Genomic DNA, 19437 nt, shown 5'->3' with positions numbered 1-19437 from the left:
ATGCTAGTTAACACACACACACACACACACACACACACGGAGGATTACACAACAGTTTTTAACACGTTTCCTCCAGATACATTTTGTATTTTCCACACAAAATGCCACTTGACAGAGGTGGGCTGGTTAACGAATTCAACATAAAGAAAGGCGAATATTACACAAGTCTAGTTTATGTACTTTACCGAGTGCTAATATTAGCTAGTACAATATGCTACCGGGGACCGCGACAGACAAAATATGTGACTGTGGTCATAAGTTTTGCAAGATTTATTCTTTGAAATAGAGTGGACACTTTAGTAGTTGCTAAACGGTGTAATTTTGTGATGATTACTTACCATTCACATTCTGTGTCCCATCACCGAAGCCTTGCAGTTCGGAACAGAGTTCTGAGATCGCAGGGAGTCAGAGTCATCCCCTTTAGTCAGCACTAACCAATCGGAACACGTCTTACATCGCTGGCCCTGCCCAGGATGTTCATGTGAGATCCGCAAGCAAAAAAACATTGACTTCAACCAAAGAACAGGAGCAAAAAAACAGTAGCATCAAAAAAAAAAAACAACAACCTTAGAATCTCAACCAAAAACTTAGGCTGTCAACCAAAAAAATTCTGATATGCAAAAATAAAAGTTTCAAACAAAAACTAGTGATTTCGATAAAAAAAAAAAAACCTTTTAAAGGAATTTTTTAACCATTTCAATTTGATTGAGATATTTTTTTTGTTTGAAACATTTATTTATTTATTTTTTGAAAATCCAAAAGTTTTGATCACAACTCAATTTTATTTGTTTGATATGATTCGTTTTTTGATTGAATACTACTTTTTTTGTTTGTCGTGATTTTTTTTTTTTGATTGAATAATTGTGAAACAAATTTAACTCCATATAAACGTGAGGAACACGTGCATGTGTGTGAGGCCCGCTAACATAGTAATAGTCATTTCAATCTGGAAAGACTCAGACGAAGAAAAAGGAACAATTAAGAGATTTAATGACAGCAATGAATAACAGTTCTTTGGCGCTCGGGCCCCGGCAGCTGATCTGAGCTGAGATTTGATGTGAACTCGATGAACATCCCGATAACCGATTAGGGATGCTCTCCCCCCAAAAAGGGGCTGAGGCCGAGGCCGAGGCCCAAAGAAAAGGGGGACCTAAAACCTGTGAACTGGCTTGAGGGTGCGGAGAGAAACATCACAGTACTGGTAGTCGCCAAACGAGTGCAGAAGACTAGAAGGTGAGAAGCTGGTAGGAGGAATCAAATTTGATTGCTAGAGGGGTTTTCATAATATCATGAAGCCCATTCGAAGAATGAAGGCATGCTAAGAGAAAGGCTGAAAAATACCAGGCAAAAGAGTGAAGGATTGTTGAAGGCGCGGAGCCAGGCAGGAGATGGGATCAGTTTCGGGGGGACACGATCGCCTGGAGACAGGCTGGAGGATAGGTGCCTGCTGTAAGGGAGCCCTGCTGAAAATATGAGCGAAGAACAACTGAGACATGGGCCAACAATGAGAGGAAGGCTAGGACATGGGCCAGCCGTAGGGATAGGCCACGCCGAAAACTCAGACGTAGAAATGAATGATTGAAGATTTAATGACAAAATTAATAATGGTTCTTAGGTGATCTGGTATTTTGTATTTTTATCTTTTTATTATCTTTTATGTTCTTTGATAATCATTCATTTATTATTCTATTATTCATTCTTTGATAAAACTGCTCAGGGTATTGTTCTTTATAATTTGATCTTTCTTTGTTTGATAAAACTTATTCTGCTCAGGGTTATTGTGCAAATTGATCATGCTGCAAGCTCATGCGGATCACGTGAACAGGGCGTGCTTAGCTCTGGTTGACTTGGGTTGGGCTCTGATTGGTCCGCTGGTTCACGCTCTCAGCCCATGATTGGCTCATGGTCGGAGAGCGGCTACCTCTGATTGGATGGCTCGCCTGCAAGGATGGAAATGGCCATTCCCCCTTTGCACGCAGGCATCCCTTTGTTTAAGAGATAAAATACGAAAAAGCCCGCGGTTTGAGTCAGAGTCTGCTGTGGATCGCGTTCGAATGCCCAGCTACGTTGATGCCGCTCTGTCTCTAGGCCGAAGGCTCTCCGGCCACGTTTTCACGAGGTAAGCGTTGACAACTTGAATGAATCGAGCATCATGTGTTTAGTCATAGAGTGTTTTGTACTGTATTCTGTGGGGAATAAATAGAGCATATTTGTTCTAGCAGTAACAGTGTTTGATGCATGTTATTTTGCTGTAATCTGTGGGGAAATAAATCGAGCACATTTAATTCTAGCAGAAACAGCGTTTGGTTTCGTTATTGCCGCCGATCTCCTTCGACCCTGATTTAAAATTTCATAAAACATTAGGAAATGAATGACAGTTCTTTGGCGCTCAAGCCCCGGTGGAAGATTTGAACTGTGATCTCGGGTGAACCCCCCGATTCTGATTAGGGATGCTCTCCCCCCCAAAAGGGTCCGAGGCCGGGGCCAAGGCCCTAAGGTGAGAGGAGGGAAAGGGCAACTGATCCACCTGTACATACTGCTGTAAACACCGTCCTATCTGAACTCTTCACAAGAAACATGCAAAGGTAATAAAACAAAATAACACAGAGACATGAAGAAACACGGTCCTATTTCTCTAAAAGCAGCAACTTTGAACCTGAACGGTCAGCTGAAGCAGATCTCTGACACCAGGGCTGCGCTACTGTTAAGCTATGAGGCTTGTTGAGCTTCGTCAGGCTTCGGAAGCTAAAGCCCGAACTGTAACCTCCCCCGTTAATCTCTGACACTAACAACTTGAAATTGGATAAATACATTGTCCATTAGAATGTTTAGATACTTAAATAGCACATTTTTACAAGAACAATGACCGAGAATATTGCCTACTAGCATAAGCTAAGGTTAACATTAGCCACAAAATTTAAGTAAAACTCACCTTTGAGTCAGTGAATGTATAACTAAGCGTACATCTTAAAACCTCTCTCCAGCTGACTTGTTGGGGCTTCGGATCGATGTACAAACCTTGGCCAAGCACTACAAGCACCTAGTGTAAATGATATTTGTATGGATCGGAAACAATCGAGCCGCTCCACCCGGAACGCGGAAGCTGAGGTGCAAAGAGTCCATAGTGGGACTCTGAACCTGTGAGTTGACTTGAGGGACAGGAGGAGGAGAATGCTGAGAGGAAAGAAAAGGCATAGCATACAAGTGGTCATCCAATAGGGATGTTGATCACGAGAAAAGGTGAGGCACTGATGGAAGGAACCGATCTGAGGTGACAGATGACACGAGGAAACTTGGAAGAACTTGGTGGAAGAAGGCCAGCAGTGATAAACCATAACATGATGCCAGACTGGTGAATAGAGCCAGCTGAGGGATACGCAGCTAGAGTGAGACAGGCCAGGAGGATGCAGGACAGCTTGGTGGTTAATGTGATGGCGGGGCCAGGCAGGTGAGCATGATCAGCTGAGGGGCTACTGGGATGGCGCGGAGCCGGGCAGGTGAATGAGGGCCAGCCGTGGGGATACGGGGCGGCGTGGAGCCAGGCTGGAGGGTACGGGTCAGCTTGTGGGGATGCAGAATAGCCTGGAGGAAGGCTGAATGACAGGTGCGGGCTGGAGAGGCGCCTCGCTGGATAGACAGAGAGAACAGCTGGGACATGGGCCAGCTGAGGCGGCGCGGAGCCAGCCTGGGGGTACGGGTCAGCTTGAGGGGGTTACTGTGATGGCGCGGAGCCAGGCTGGAGGATGAAGGCCAGCTGAAGGGTTACAGTCTGGAATGAAACTTGAAATTAAGGATGTAAAGGACAAAGGGGAAAGATATGTGAAACATTGACAAGATAACATTCACTTGCATGAGGTTGACCAACCACCACCAGAGAATTGCGCAGTGCTCGTCTGGCACTGGATGTTAGCGTAAGGCTGTTTGGGATTCGCTTGTAAGACAGATGACTGCACTTTGCATGGCCAGTGTTTTAAAAACACAACATACGTTCAAAGTGCAGAAGTTTGAAAACTGTATTGTAGGTTTTATATATTATTTTGATGATGGAAAGAATCAACAGTTTCTTTTATAATCCACGTATTAATAATCTACTGGTATAACGGGATGTAATATGTAACATATTAGTTTTAAAATACTCATTTAAGTTGTCAATTCCATTCACACATACACTCATACAAACGATGCAGATTTCACAATGTGCTTTGAAGAGAAACAGATCTGTACCAGCTAAAATCAGGGAGAATACCTCGAGACTGGTGAACATAGTCAAAACATAGGCTATTTTTTTTTTTTTTTCCCCCCAAGGTTGCGTGCATGCAGGGCTTGGAACTACGATGAGCATGAAGAAAAAGCAGAGACTCAGAATGGGGATGAAAAACTGAGGAAATATACAGGCAGGATGAGATTAAGCTTGAAATGGGTGACTTGTCTAATAGCAGGACTGGACACAGCACAGGCAGGGAGACAGCTTATCTGGAATAGTGTTAAAATGACCAGATCGCAACAAGCAGGTATGCTAAATGAAATGATGGCGATAGAAGACATGAGACAGATGGTGGAGGTTTGGCTTATAGTTAAAACACAACAATTTATAGCGAGCGATGATCTGGGATCACTTGCAGAAATTACTCTAGGGAAACGGGTTATGGCAGTGAAACGAGTTAGAAAATGCTGAGGACTTGAGCTGCTGAAATGGATGATGAAAGCGAGAATTCATGGCTTGTTTAATTGATAAAGGTCTGGAACGATTGTACCGAGATTTGTGATGGAGGAATTTTTAAGTCAACTTCACGATCCGTGGCCAGCAACTGAACAGCGTGTGACGCCTCGCAACTGAGGCAAAACTCCTAATTACTGGATGATTAATACGTTCTCGTGCGCAGAGTCAATTGGTAATTTGACTTGTATTATCACACAGTCAAAGACAACATAGTCTTCTGGTTGACGACAAGTTAGCTGATAATGGAGCTGAAATAAAAATGCGGTAACCGAGACACCCGAGACAATGGGCTGCACGGCTCTCAGCAGCTGAGTGCGCATACGACTGCTGTTATATGAATGAGTAATCCCTCTAGGCTGCCCCGACTCCAGACGAGTTTAACATGAGGGCATTGGCTTATGGGCAGAAGGTACACTGCAGTAAAACTACTCATATGAGGACATTTCCAAAACGTTCAATAACAAGGGTCCTACACTCTTTAGAACACATCAGTGGGCTACAGGCCACTAGTCGACGAGCGAAGGTGCTATATTTGTATAAACCTTCATTATTTAACATTGCCTGCCTCCAACGCTTTGCTCAACTCAGTCGGTTAACTGAGGAAACTGCGAAGCTCGCGAATTGCTGGTTGCTGCCATAATTCGAACACACACGGAGCTGAGACAGCAGCAGCATGTCTCTTTAGCTGTCGCACGGGAGTAAAACCCGGTGAGAGAATCTTAGAGCTCGTATGGTGTTTAAAAGCGCCTCCCCAAACACGACAAATCGATTCTTCATCATGCAGTTAAAAGCCCTCGAGCATAATGGGCGCAGTCTGAGTGGCCTACGAGTTCGGGAGAGAATAGGCTAATTGAAATGCGGTTCGTAATAATGCGAATGAGACATGTGAATGCTACGTCTTACCCCGACAGCCCGAGACGGGCGTAGAGAGGGAAATCCGGAAAGGTGCTGACCATGGCGGCATGCGGAAGAGAGAAGCTGTTGACGTGGCTGACCCATTGCGTAGCAACGATGAAGACGATGCGAGAGCGGCGGTGGAGAAATGGAGGGATAATGGATGGTGAGCTGGGAGAAAAAGGTGACGTGGATCGGTGCGGCGAGACCTTGGCGGGCGAAGGAAGACGGCCTTTGCTGCTTCCATCGGATCCTCTTGTTTCTGTCGTCTTTCTTTATGTGGCATATTTTAACAGGCTGTCTCCTCCACGTAGAGCTCCACAGTTAGCTAGCTGGACTCACTGACTGTGTGGGAGGCAATTGTGTCGTGCGTCATGGCAAAAGGTCAAAGGTAAGGAGGTGACAGGAGGGCTTATTATGATGATTTTCGAAGGTGGGTCGAGGAGTACTGGAAACCCCAGACAGGTGAGAGCTAGGCGGGTGAGCCTGCTTGAAATAATCGAGGCTGAGGTCGGGGGAAACATCTCTTGCAACAGAGGAGCGTCTGAGGGGAAAAGAAAAGGCCAACGCAGGATGAGAGGCAGAAGGACGGAGAAGATAAGACGTGCTGGCTGAGAAGCTGTGGCGAGCAGATGAATGGATTGAACGCAGCTGGGAAGCAGCCGACGACTTGGGTGTGGATCCTTTTATGCTGAGCTTGATTGATGATTGGACACGCCAGGTGAGGTCCATCGCTGAGGTCGGAGATGAGCATGACGTCGATGGACGAACGGAGGGGATGGAGTCTTCCAGGTTGAATTTTCGCTATTATTAGCTTCATTATCAAAACATCGCGACGGGAAAGCAATTTTGAAAGACTGGAGCATTAATCTTGGTGCTTCAGATTGTCAACTGCTGGTGGTCCATTTAAAACACACATCTAAAACAAATTCTTTCTGGAGGTGGACAAACCAGACGGCTGTTGACTGCTAATATGCCTCAGTCTGGTTCAAGAACCACTGCAAAGAGAATTAGAACGAGAGAAAACGGAGTAATTTTGCAATGACAAATCGATGTTTACTATCAAACGTAACAATTACAGCTAAAATACGCTGATTTTACAGTAAGCACAAGACAACAAACCCCACATGGAACCTCTGAACTGATGTGTTCTATAGTGAAGATCGCAGAAATACGGCAAGTTCCAGGGCCGTGCAGAGACCTTTGGAGGGGCAGGGGCTCAAAGTTAAAAAGGGGCATATTGAACAAGATCTTAAAACACCATACTACAACAACATAGCAACAACCCATATTAATGTTGCTGTTTCTGCTGCTGATAATGCTGGGGGGCTGTGTTGATCTGAGACTGTAGATGTTAAACAGATCACAGAAGAGAAGGTCACTGGTTATGAAATAGGCAAATTTGCTTTTATTTTACTAAATAAGCCTTGCTACTTCTGTTTTCTGTTTAACCTCTACAACAACTTGGCTGCAGACTGCTTTAAAGTTCAAAAAAAATCTCAGAGGGGTTAACTCAACGTAAGTGTTGATGTTAGCACTTCTGAGAGATCTAGAATTGTAAGGTTGAGATATCAAGGCAAAGAAAACTCAGTAGCTGCTTGTAGGCCCCTCCAGACATTCAGGGGCCCATCAGGTATTCAGGCTCCCTCCAGACATTCAGGGGCCCCTATATATGATTGAATTGCAACTCAGACCATAGATTTAAAACCTGTAGCATTCATTTATTGAGAATGACAATGCTATTAAATTTTATTTACTGCATTCAGCAGAGAAAACATCTAGGATTTAATTAGGAAGTTTACTTTGTAAAAGTGCAAACAATCATCTGGGGCCTCATGCATAAAAGAGTGTGCAGTTTTCACACTAAAAATTGGCATATGGAAAAATTTAGAAGTGCGGCGCACAAAAAAAAAGGGATCCATAAAGGGTTGCGCACACACGTGGCCACGCACCTTTCCTTTATAAATCCTAATTTGCAGGAAATAGAGCACAGCTGCTGGTCTGCAGTGTCACCACCCATGAATACATATGTAAATTAGTGTAAATACCCGGAAGTCTGCCACCACGTGAAGCAGTAACCATGGCAACATCCTTGTTTGCAGCAGTATGAGTATTTATAATAACAATAATTATATATTTTATTTAAAAGGTGTTTTTAGGACACATAACCTCACAAAAATAAAAGTAATAATTTTAAAGGAAAAATAAATGTAGCACCCACTGGACCCAGGACAGAACTCTCGCTCTCAAGTGGGATACTACTAGGGTTCGTTAGCTTTCCGGTATATACCAATCAGGTTTACCTAAATGTAGTGACTACTACTCAGTTACTATTTTCATTCCTATTTTGTTTCATCTAGAATAACCCAGACATCCATGCAGAACTTCAGGTTTATTTATTTATTTTTCACACAGCTAACTTTTCTTTCCCTCTACCCAGAACGTTGGCAGAAATTTAACACATTTCAGTATACATAACCCATTAATAACATTCCCAAAAATCACAGTTCTCAATTCTACACCCTTTTACATTTCAAACATATAATTTCACACACACACACACACACGCGCACACACACACACACACACTCACAGGGCCCACATTCTCTCACAAACCATCCAATACCCGCTGAATCTTTCGTCGCAGGCCTGTTGGATTTTTGAGTTCGCCGAAGCAATCCTGCCGTCCGCGTTTCTTTTTTCTCATCTGGTAACTCGATGAACTCACGAAAACCTCCTCCACCGATGTCCTCAACGTCAATGCTGTTTTCCGAGTCCACAGTCCCTTCTTTTCTTCTTTACTTTTTTTCTTCTTCAAACACGTTTCTTACAACTATATCTGTCCTTATGAAAAACCTCTCGCCATCTTGGTCGTTCCTCCGAACATGTGCTCCGTAGCTAGGTCCCCTCATAAATCACAGTCCTCTTCACAGTTCCTAACTCTTATTCCTCAGTACTGTACTATACTCAGCGTATAGTAATGGTTATATTCAACTACTATATCTAACAAATATTTTCCCATCTGTTTTAATACAAAATCCCTTGTTACGACTCTTTCAACACTCTGCTCCTTCCTTCCTTCCCCTCACCTTTTTTTTCTTTTTTTCTTTTTTCTTTAAGTCCCCTTTACTTTCCCTCGTAAATTTCCGTTACTCTCAAACCTATGGGATTCAGCCTCTTACTTACGCTGCAATAGATAAATCACCGAAATGTACATTTATGTAACTCCATTACCCATTTTTAACCCCAGGTACTTATCAAAAGACATAAACCCCCCACTTCTTGTGGTTCTCAAACCCCAGGGGTACATAAAGTAAATAAATAAAGAGATCGTGAAAATGCCCGTTTGAACAATAGGGCGTTCAGCCGGGATTTAAAGACAGACAGAGAGAGAGTCTTTGAGTGGGGAATGTGGACGTTTATTCTAAATAGTAGAATTATGTGCATAAGTTGTACATTTGCAGAATAAAGATGTTTTCTGTCCAGAAAGGCGCATTCACAAAGCTGGCGGCTCGATGCCTGCAGTTGCACTGGTACCGGTACTGCATGGCTCCTTCTTTAAGTTTTGCTCAGAGCTCCAGGATGATCAGTATGGATTAATCTAAACACTAAAAAACCATCATCAACAGAAGAGAAATATGATCTCTGAACACATGCTCCCTTTGAATCCTTCCATTGGCAATGTTCTCCATCAGAGCCAAAACGCTCCACAATGTGGCACATTTTTGCAATTTACCAAGTTTTAAAATGTACTTTTTAAGTAAACTTTATTTTGTAAATACATTTGTGAGGAAATAAATGTAAAACATTAAAGAGCCTGGAAAAATAATATATTAAAATATTCACATCTGCCAACAATTAAAGTAAATCAAAATGAAAATAAAGGCACAAAGATAAATAAAAAAATTAAAAAAATGAAATATTAATTTATGTCTGATATCAATTATAAATTGTACTGTTTTTTTAGTTTGTTACATTTCATTGCACATTAATTCATTTTAGTTAAACTATTTATTGTGTGAGTAATTTATTTAATGAGCTATTGATTTATTTCTAAATTCATTTTTAGTTATGGCATATTTGGTCCTTTGTATATATGGGGTGAAATGGGAACTTGGTGACAAGGTGAATCACTGTGCAGCTGCAAGGGGAAACTGGAGCAAAGAGAAATTCTCAGTGACCATCTTAACATAAATTAAATTATTCATATTTGAAAAACAAACACTTGATGTTTTTAGACCCTTAATGTCTCAGCAAATGCAAACCAAGTCCAGAGTAGATTCACTCTATGCTTTTAAAGTTACATCATCACCTTTTTTGTTATGAAGAAACTCCAACATGTGATTTTTATGCATGGATGAAATTAACAAAATCTAGTTCATATTTTAGCCTCAAAACCAGTGAAAAAACCTTTAGTATCTAACAGAAAATGTTTTTTTTTTATTTTCAGACATTGCAGGGTAACCATCTTTTTTTACCTTTTAGTTCTGAATAAAATTGGATACTAATAAAGACAATTCATGGCACTTTAATCTGTCACATTTACTGAATTCCAACATAAGCTGCACAAAAGGTGATAGAGCCTAGAAATACTGCTCTGAGTGTGACAGGCCTTGATTTGTTTTCGCCAAGTTTTGAGTGTTCATTTGGTCCAGCTGATGTTGGTCATAATAAGAGAAGAACATACCTGACAATGTTTTGAGACCGGGGTTCGAATCCAGGGTGGGGCAAGTTACAACAGTGCAATTGATCTATGCAGTGTGGGTCCCTAGGCAAGACCCTTGGAGCTATATAGCCTACCTCATACCATGAGAGACATTGATACGCATAACATGCCGGCTCAGACGTCGCCCGGCCAAACAAGGTCTGCGTCAGGTGCTGGGGAACCAGAGCACCTTGATGAAAAATGGGCTACTGGAACAAGACGGAAATGGGCGAGAGACGAAAACATGGATCTGTTGGAATGCTACTACTCAAGTAACCCTAGTCAGAGGGGTTACATGCAAAGACTGAGGGTGGAATGGTTACTTCAACACCCACAGTCTACAATGACTGCCAAACAACTGGTAGCTCAGTGTTCCAACATCCGCAAACGGCAACTGCTATCACAACTTGAGATTGACGAGATACAACACACATGCTACGGCAAGAGGGAGGAGCCCGGATGTAAGGTCAGGGGGGAGTTAACTACAACTCCCCACCCCGAGACTGGGTATGCAGCCCCAGTAATGAACGAACTATCAAAGCTGAACGAGACAGCAACTGACCTGAGAGACAGAATCATGGTCCGAATGAACACCAGGCAACCCCGACGCCAATTACAACGGCTGAGTGAAGTACCATCAGATAGTCTCATTGAAGATGTGAATGCAGCATTGAGAACAATCCCTACCAACACCATAACAGAAACCAATGAGCTGATATACAACTCAGCATCAGTGATCCTTGAAATGCTCGGCTATAAGAGCAACCATGAGACCCAATATCCATCATGGAAAAGACGGTTAGAGGCTAAGATCAAGATAACAAGGAGTACAGCCAAGAAGTACAGCCAGATGCCCATACCTGAAGCACTCGAAACTGCCAAACAAAGGCTCCAAGCCTTGGCCAGCCGCCTAAAGAGATACACAAGAGAGAATGAAGCCAGGAGGATCAACCGGCTCTTCTCCACCCAACCAGCTAAAGTGTACTCTCAATGGCAGGGTACTAACAACAGCACACCAACCTGTGCCTGTGCACCACCCTTGAAGCCAACTGCAAACCACTTGCACAAGTGTCCATCAAACTTGCTCTGTCCCCACTGCTGTTCTGCATAGGCCTGAACCCCCTCAGCCAAATCATCAACAAGACTGGCTATGGATACCGACTTAATAATGGGGCCACAATCAGTCACCTCCTCTACATGGATGACATCAAGCTGTACGCCAAGAGCGAGCGAGACATCGACTCACTGATCCACACCACCAGGAACAAAGAGATGGTTACAAAGAGAGGGAAGGTCGTCCACACAGAAGGGGTCTCACTCCCAGAAGGAACAATAGCAGACATAGAGCACAGCTACAAGTACCTGGGAATACAGCAAGCAAATGGTCACAAGGAAAGGAGCCACAGCCAAATACCTCCAACGAACAAGGCAAGTCCTGAGAAGCCAGCTCAATGGCAAGAACAAGATCCGTGCAATAAACAGCTATGCCTTGCCAGTAATCAGATACCCTGCCGGAATAATTAGCTGGCCAATGGAAGAGATGAAGGCGGACGATGTGCTCAGCGAATGTCTCAGGCAATGGGGAACAGAGGACAAGGTGCTGGCACAAGCCCCTACATGGGATGTACCACTGACAAATAACTGAAGTGGCTGATATCAGGAAATCCTACCAATGGCTGGAAAAAGCTGGACTCAAGGACAGCACGGAGGCCCTCATCCTGGCCGCCCAGGAACAGGCCCTAAACACCAGAGCAATAGAAGCTCAGATCTACCACACCAGACAAGACCCAAGGTGTAGGTTGTGCAAGGAGGCCTCTGAGACAGTCCAGCACATAACAGCAGGGTGCAAGATGCTGGCAGGGAAAGCGTACATGGAACGACATAACCAAGTGGCGGGCATAGTGTACAGGAACATCTGTGCAGAATATGGACTGGAAGCCCCGAGGTCAAAATGGGGGACACCACCAAAGGTGGTGGAGAATGACCGAGCTAAGATCCTGTGGGACTTCCAGATTCAGACAGACAAGATGGTAATGGCGAACCAACCGGACATTGTGGTGGTGGATAAAGAACAGAGGAAAGCCGTTGTGGTGGATGTAGCAATACCAAGTGACCACAACATCAGGAAAAAGGAGCATGAGAAACTGGAGAAATACCAGGGCCTCAGAGAGGAACTGGAGAAGGCCTGGAAGTTGAAGACCACAGTGGTGCCTGTGGTCATCGGGGCCCTCGGGGCAGTCACCCCCAAACTGGAGCAGTGGCTCAAACAGATCCCAGGAACAACATCAGACATCTCAGTCCAGAAATGTGCAGTTCTAGGCACAGCCAAGATACTGCGCAGAACCCTCAATATATATACTATTCATTTCCGTGTCTCTCTTGATGCACATTTGTGTGTTTATGCAGGAGGATTTCATCTTGTTATGCTAGCCACTTACCTTTTAACTAGTGTTGTTCACAGATAATAACAGGAAAATGTAAACAGCAGCAACATCTCCAGTCATAGTTTGTTCATGCAGTATCTCATTTCAAGACAGCTGGATCATAAAACAAAAAAAGCAACTTAAAGTTCCTGGCTAGACTTTTTTTCTGTTATGATCATTAACCAAATATTTGGCTACAGTCAGATTTCCTATATTCCTGAGTCATTATAAATTGCTGTTTAATTGTAATAAATGTACCTTTACAAACACGCTTCCTCTTCATTTTGTGTTAGTGGACGGTGGAGAAGCTTTCGCACCCACCTCCATGGGCGAAAGCACACTGGTTTGTTTTTATTTTGTTTTATTTCATATCAAATGCTTTGTCTTTTTAGTCAGGTAGAGTTGCTGTGTGACCGCGCGGAGATCAGCACAACTCGTTCCATCAAGCCAAAACTTATTTTGGGTAACCAAACTCAGTTTTGGCTCTAAAAGAGCTGATATGGCACTCATTAAAAACTCAACAGACACGAAATAGAAGAGCTACTAAAGCCACAGAAATTCATCCAGCTGCAGAGATGCACTGTGCAGTGAGTCTAGCTCATCATGCAGGGCCAGTCCAATGCTGAATGAGACCTTGAAGAGAATTTGACTTAAGGGCCCCTGTTGCTGCTAAGAACAGCAGCAACTGATGTTCTGGAAGATTTTCACAAAATCTGGAAGAGGGGGCCTAGTTTAATTGACCGAGCAGTCAAATGTAATTGTAGTTTACTAAGATGCATTAATCAACAGCTAAAACTCAGCGATTAAACTCATGGCATCAGATTGTTGTTATGGTAACAAAACAATCTAACTATGAAAATTGTACTTTGAACATTTAAAGAGTAAACTTGCCAGCTCCTTAATATCTTAAATTTAAATGTTAAGCAATTTATAATCTTTTAATGTATATATGCTGAAACCATTAAATCAAATTTAGCAGCATTGATAATGTCTTAGTTCATTTATGCCTTGGGCCGGTTCTAAATGTGATCAGCATTACATTATGTTTTTAGATCTACTACTGATGACTTAATTTGGATTGAACAGAAGTGCAAATAATTGATATTTATTTTAATTATTTTTTTTTACTTGTTTTTAAGATTGTATAGTTCATCTTTTACATCTTTTAATACAAAATCCCGGTGGACCGCTTCAGTGCCCTGACCATCGGGCTTAGCAAGTTTTCTGAGGGTATCCCTGCATTAAAGTCTGCAGGAAAGGTTTTGAGTCCAATATCTGAGTTTGAATTAATGGCATTGATTTCCAGAAAATGTGGTGATGAGAAACACATGGAAGTTGTTCATGAAGAAGACAAGGATGGACCAGAGCCTTCTCATGCATCAATAGACACAGTGGGAACGGGCTTGGCTCTGCCTCAGAAGCCTTCCTCATTTCCACTCTTGGGGTAGAGCCAATCAGCGCCTGCTTTGCAAACGGCAGTCAATAGCACGTTAACTAGCATTTTGTCGAGGTACATTAGCTGCTTGGGCTGTGTTTACTTAAAAACATAGATATGTGCTTGTGAGGGATTTACCCCCTCCTTAACAGGTGCTGTTTTTTGTGTATTTATATATTCTAATTTTTTGGGTAAATGTATTGTGCTTGAGGAAGTAATGTGACTTATTTACTTGTTTTAATCATCTTCTCCTCTCTTTGAGGTCACCTGGTCATGTGCTGCCATGGAAGCGCGCTCATGAGCAGTGCTGACAAGGACCTGGTGTTTTCAATCAGCCTCATTGGGACAATCCATTGTCTGAGAGGGAGGAGAGATGTATTTTTGATTTTGTTTGGATCCAGATTGTTTTTGTTCCTAATTTTGTTTGAGGTAATTGTAGCTGTGTAGACATTTTTATAGGAATAATTTAGTACAAATGTTTATTTCTAGAAATGTGAATGTCTCCACCCCTCTAATTACTCCTGGTGGAAGCCAACCCCTTAAAAGCCAGGTGGTTCAGATGAGAGGGAGATTTTCCCTCCTCTTGTTTGACTGACATGATATGCTGTAAACTGAACTGAAGTGTGTGAAGCTGAAGATAAAAGAAAAAATACTGAGAGCTCTAAAACTGTTGGTTCCAGTCTGGTTTTTGATCGCAAACTAACACTTGGTGTCAGAAGTGGGATGCGACGCTGATGTCCAGATAAGAGCTAATTATGGGTCCAAAGCAGCAGATAAAAGGCCTTAAAGTTGCGGAATCAGCTCCAGTGGAGGATGCAGAGCAGGATGGAGCTACAGGTCAGCCAACTTTGCAGTTCAGTGATGAAACAGCATCTGCGGACATGAAGAACATTGCTGCCATGCTGGAAAAATGTCTTCAGTTCCAGAGTGACTTTGTTGACAAATGGGACAAAGAAGGATGTAAGCAAGAAAGAAGAGGGCACCAGATACAGAGATGACTTGGAGAAGCGGCAGAAAACTGAAGCTTGTTCTCATTCAAGCCCCTCTTCAGAAGATAATGTAGAGCCAGCTTCTCGGCATCAATCAAGAGGTGAGCCAAAACAAAGAGCCTGGACTCAATCTGATATTCCAAAGTTTGAGGAGGGAGAGAACATTGAACAGTACCTGACAACCTTTGAAAGGTTAGCAATGGCATACCTGTGGCCCGAGAGGGACTGGGCAGTAAGGTTGGTACCTCAAGCAGCGTATGTGGCCATGGCTGCAGAGGATTCCTGTGACTATGGTGACGTAAAAGCAGCCATCTTGACAAAGTAAGAAATTAATGAAGAAGTATACCAACAACAACAACCAGAGGTCCATGTGAATGAAACCCCTCGAGAGTTCTACAACCGTCTGAAAGACCTTTACCTGAAGTGGATACAGCCTCAGAGGAGAAGAAAGGATGAGATTGGGGAGATTCTCATCCTGGAACAGTTCTACAGTTCTCTGTCACCAGAGCTGAGAGTGTGGGTCAAAGAGAGGAGCCCAGCATCGGCACAAGAAGCAGCAGAACTTGTTGAAAACTTCCTGGCTGCAAGACGGGGACCAAAAACCTTCCGATACAACCTGCAACAGAAGTCCAGCTTAATGCAGGGTAAGTCTGTGGGGTTTGGTTTGGGTGGTGGTCCAGGTCAGATGACAGGGCTATCCCTGTCATCTGACAAAGGGGGAAAATGTTCTCATCCAAGCTTAAGTTGGAAACAAAATATGTTGTCTGCTATTTCTGTGGTCAAGAGGGTCATATAAATCAGTGCTATCTACAGGGCCCAGGCCTTGAAATTTCCTGTGTGCATGGTGATCATAAAACTTACCCCACTGCTGCCGTCTATCTAGAAGTGGCAAATCAAACTTATCTCTAGGTAGGTGTAGTGGAAGGTCTTGCCCATAAAGTTATTTTGGGTCAGGATATTCCAGTCTTGCCAGAACTGATCCAGGCCTGTAAGCCGGTGTATGTTGTAACCCGATCACAAACACAAGCTAAACAATTAGCTGGGGATGATGATTCTGAACCTATACCTGAGACAGTGGAGACAGGCCAGCAAATAAACCCTGAGACTACTGGTGAACTGAATTCTCTACAAGAACTGCCCTTCTTTGATTAAGATATTCCTTCTGAGAGTGTGGCTAAAGTGAGGAAAAGCAAACAACAAAGGCGGCTTTGGAAAATGGCAGGCATGGTTAGACAAACATCTTTGGGATTGCCAGATCTTGATGGGGACATTGTGGGCTCACAAGTTGACTTCAAGAGATTACAACAGTCTGATGAATAAGTGGTTACCCTATCTTCTGTTTGCTTATCGGGAAGTTCCGCAGGCGTCCACTGGCTTTTTGCCATTTGAACTTCTTTATGGCAGGCAGCTGAGGGGCCCTCTGGATGTTCTTCAAGAGTCCTGGGTTGCCAAGAAGGATCAGTCAACCAATGTCATCAACTACGTTCTAAATATGAGACAGAAGATGGAGGAGACAACCAACCTCGTCAGAAGGCACCTGGAAAAGGTTCAACAGCAGCAACAGACCTGGTATGACAAAACGGCCAGATGCAGATCCTTCAAACCAGGTCAGAAGGTTCTTTTACTACTTCCAACATCTGACAGTAAACTTTTAGCAAAATGGCAGGGGCCATATACTGTTGTAACGAAGCTAAGTGCTACCACCTATGAGATTGAGATGCCTGAGAGAAGGAATTCAAAGCAAACCTTTCATATCAATCTGCTTAAGGAATGGAAATCTCGGGCTCCACCCCTTAGTCAGCAGTGCTTTGTGCGTGCTGTGCAAGAGGAAGATGATGAGGGTGAGTTGCCATCTGTAAAAGACTGTTATTTCACTTGACCTCTCTCATCTCACTCTCACCCAGCAACAGGAGTTGGAGGCAATTATTCCTTCAGATCTTTTCAAAGAACAACCAAACTTGGTGGAACACGATATTCGTCTGAAGACCAGTGTTCCCATTCGACATCGAATGTATCGTATCCCAGAGAAGATGTCTCCTGTGTTAAAAGGAGGAAATTGAGGTCATGTTGAAGCTGGGCGTGATTGAACCATCCACCAGTGAATGGAGCAACCCGGTGGTTTTGGTAATCAAAAAGGATGGGAGCATCCGTTTTTGCATTGACTTTAGAAAGGTAAATACTCAATCAGACTTTGATGCTTACCCATTACCAAGGTTGGATGACCTCATTGAATGTGTTGGCCAGGCTAAATATATAAGTACTTTAGATCTTTGCAAGGGATATTGGCAGGTCCCTTTAACGGATGCTGCTAAGCCTTCGACTGCTACAAAAAAAACTAATGGTAGTCAAAATTTCCTTGAATAATTTGAAGTTGTGTTCTACAGAAAAACACAGTAATATCCCCAAATACTAAATACCCCAAATACTAAGCCGTGAAGCGGCGGGGTTCCACTGTAAAGGGTTATTTTAGTGTAGCATTGGATAATGCAGCTCAGGTTTGGCCACTCTTAGTATTTTAGATTTTCAATTGATTCAAAGGCGTTAGAGTAAAGGTCTGTTTGCTTTAGCGCCTTTGTAATGGGCTTCTGAAAAGCATCAGATGCGAACGCCAGTGTTGTTACTTCTTAGAATGATTCCCATGTGGAAAGATTTGCTGATCAAATAGGAACATTAAATGGTAAATGTATTAATTCATAAGAATATGATTGTTGTTGTCACCATTTGCTTCCCTGTTCATGGTAGCATCAATCATGAAACCTTGCAGATATATACCCAGTCCACCAGATTATAAATTCTTAGTCTTGATGTTTGAATCAGTAAAAAAAAAAACATTGATATTTCATAGTGCTTTATTAATGGTCCTCTCAAACCTCACAGGTGGGTGTCGAATGTCTCTGCTTACTGTGAAGCTCACTACAGACTCAAAGCTCAGTGTCAGTCCTCACTGCTGTGACCTCAGATTCACACAGAGGATGATCAGCATCTGCTTACGTAACAATTATGATCAGACCAAAAAGTACAGTTCGAAGACAACAGGTATTGTGGATTAATGTATTAAAAATCAATTGTAACTGTTTACTCACTTTTTATACAGATATATCTTTCGTAGTTTGGGGTACTATTTATAAATCCTTTAAGAGGTTAGCACTGGTTTAAGGTGGTGCTTTTATTTTTTAAACATAGTTCTTAAAACCTTCAATATCTTCATGTAAAGGCTTATCAAGCTGTTTTTTTTATTTTCTTGTAGAGTGAAATTACAGACATCACTGGCATCCAGCTTGACTAGAAAACCAACCAAAGTTTAATGATAAATAGTTCAGCTGCTGCAGCATTTTCTGTCAACATTAAGAATATTGTCTGGTGATTATATTTTGCAACATTTTGCTAAAATGTTCTCACCTGAGTGTTTAAGATCCTTTGTATGGAATGTAATGTCAACCTTAGCCATTTGGAAACATTTACACACTTTACAGAGGAAAATACTTGAAGGGTGTGTAATCATACTTTAAGTGATTATTGGCTTCCAAAGTGTAGGGAGGACATTTTAAGATATTTGGGTTACGGTTAATTTATAGCAGGAGATGATATTTTTATTGAAAAACTGATTTTGAGAAAAAGTCTCAAGTTAAGCCATCTATCAAATACAAAAAGCCTCTTTAAAAAAAGTGTAAGGAAAACACAAGGTCACATACACAAAAACTCCAAACACCAAATTAAATGTGTTAGGGGGAAAAAACAACACAAAAGGTAAAGTCCCTTTTCTTCCTGCAGATATTTTTGGAAATGAAACTGATCATCTGTCTGCCACAATGGTGTTATGCTTGCTTTTGTGAGCATAGACTGCAAACACCTATGTGTTTGCAGTCAGTTGACAATGATATTATGGCTGAGGGGTCTGCACAGACAGATGACGCATGAAACAAAAGCACAGTGAGGAAATCTTGACACACAGATCCAAAAAGGTCATAAAGTAAAAATTTCATAACTGGAGAAAATATTTAGAAACATGTCACTGTGACTGAACTCCAGAGCACACCATGAAAGGCCAACAACAGACATGATAAAATAACATCACACAACTTCCTGCTGGAGTCATGGTGACGTCTCCAGCCAGACCATTGTTAGCTCAACCATCAAGATCCGTCACTTTCATGTTTTCACAGAAAAATATGTAGCTTTAGCTCCTCGTCCCAGAATGACGTCAAACAAGCAAAGCCTCAGATTAGGTCGCATTTTCTGTGCTTAAAATTTTACATTTGAAAGGTGTTAAA

At 42.5% G+C, this 19437-nt stretch overlaps 1 protein-coding gene and 1 pseudogene across 1 annotated transcript in view; one reads left to right on the top strand and one right to left on the bottom strand.

Annotated features, from left to right (window-relative positions):
- LOC106908205 (protein kinase C epsilon type-like) overlaps positions 1-19437 on the bottom strand; it is a 218712-nt gene that overhangs the window by 34845 nt on the left and 164430 nt on the right. The gene's annotated exons all lie outside the window — the stretch shown is intronic.
- LOC148155262 (uncharacterized) lies at positions 15172-18119 on the top strand (annotated as a pseudogene).

The sequence above is a fragment of the Poecilia mexicana genome, unplaced genomic scaffold (genome assembly GCF_051168715.1).
Source record: "Poecilia mexicana isolate PSO_F unplaced genomic scaffold, ASM5116871v1 scaffold_15, whole genome shotgun sequence".
NCBI classification, from domain to species: domain Eukaryota; kingdom Metazoa; phylum Chordata; class Actinopteri; order Cyprinodontiformes; family Poeciliidae; genus Poecilia; species Poecilia mexicana.
Note: the sequence above shows the minus strand (reverse complement) of the source record. Positions and strands in the feature narration are given on the sequence as shown.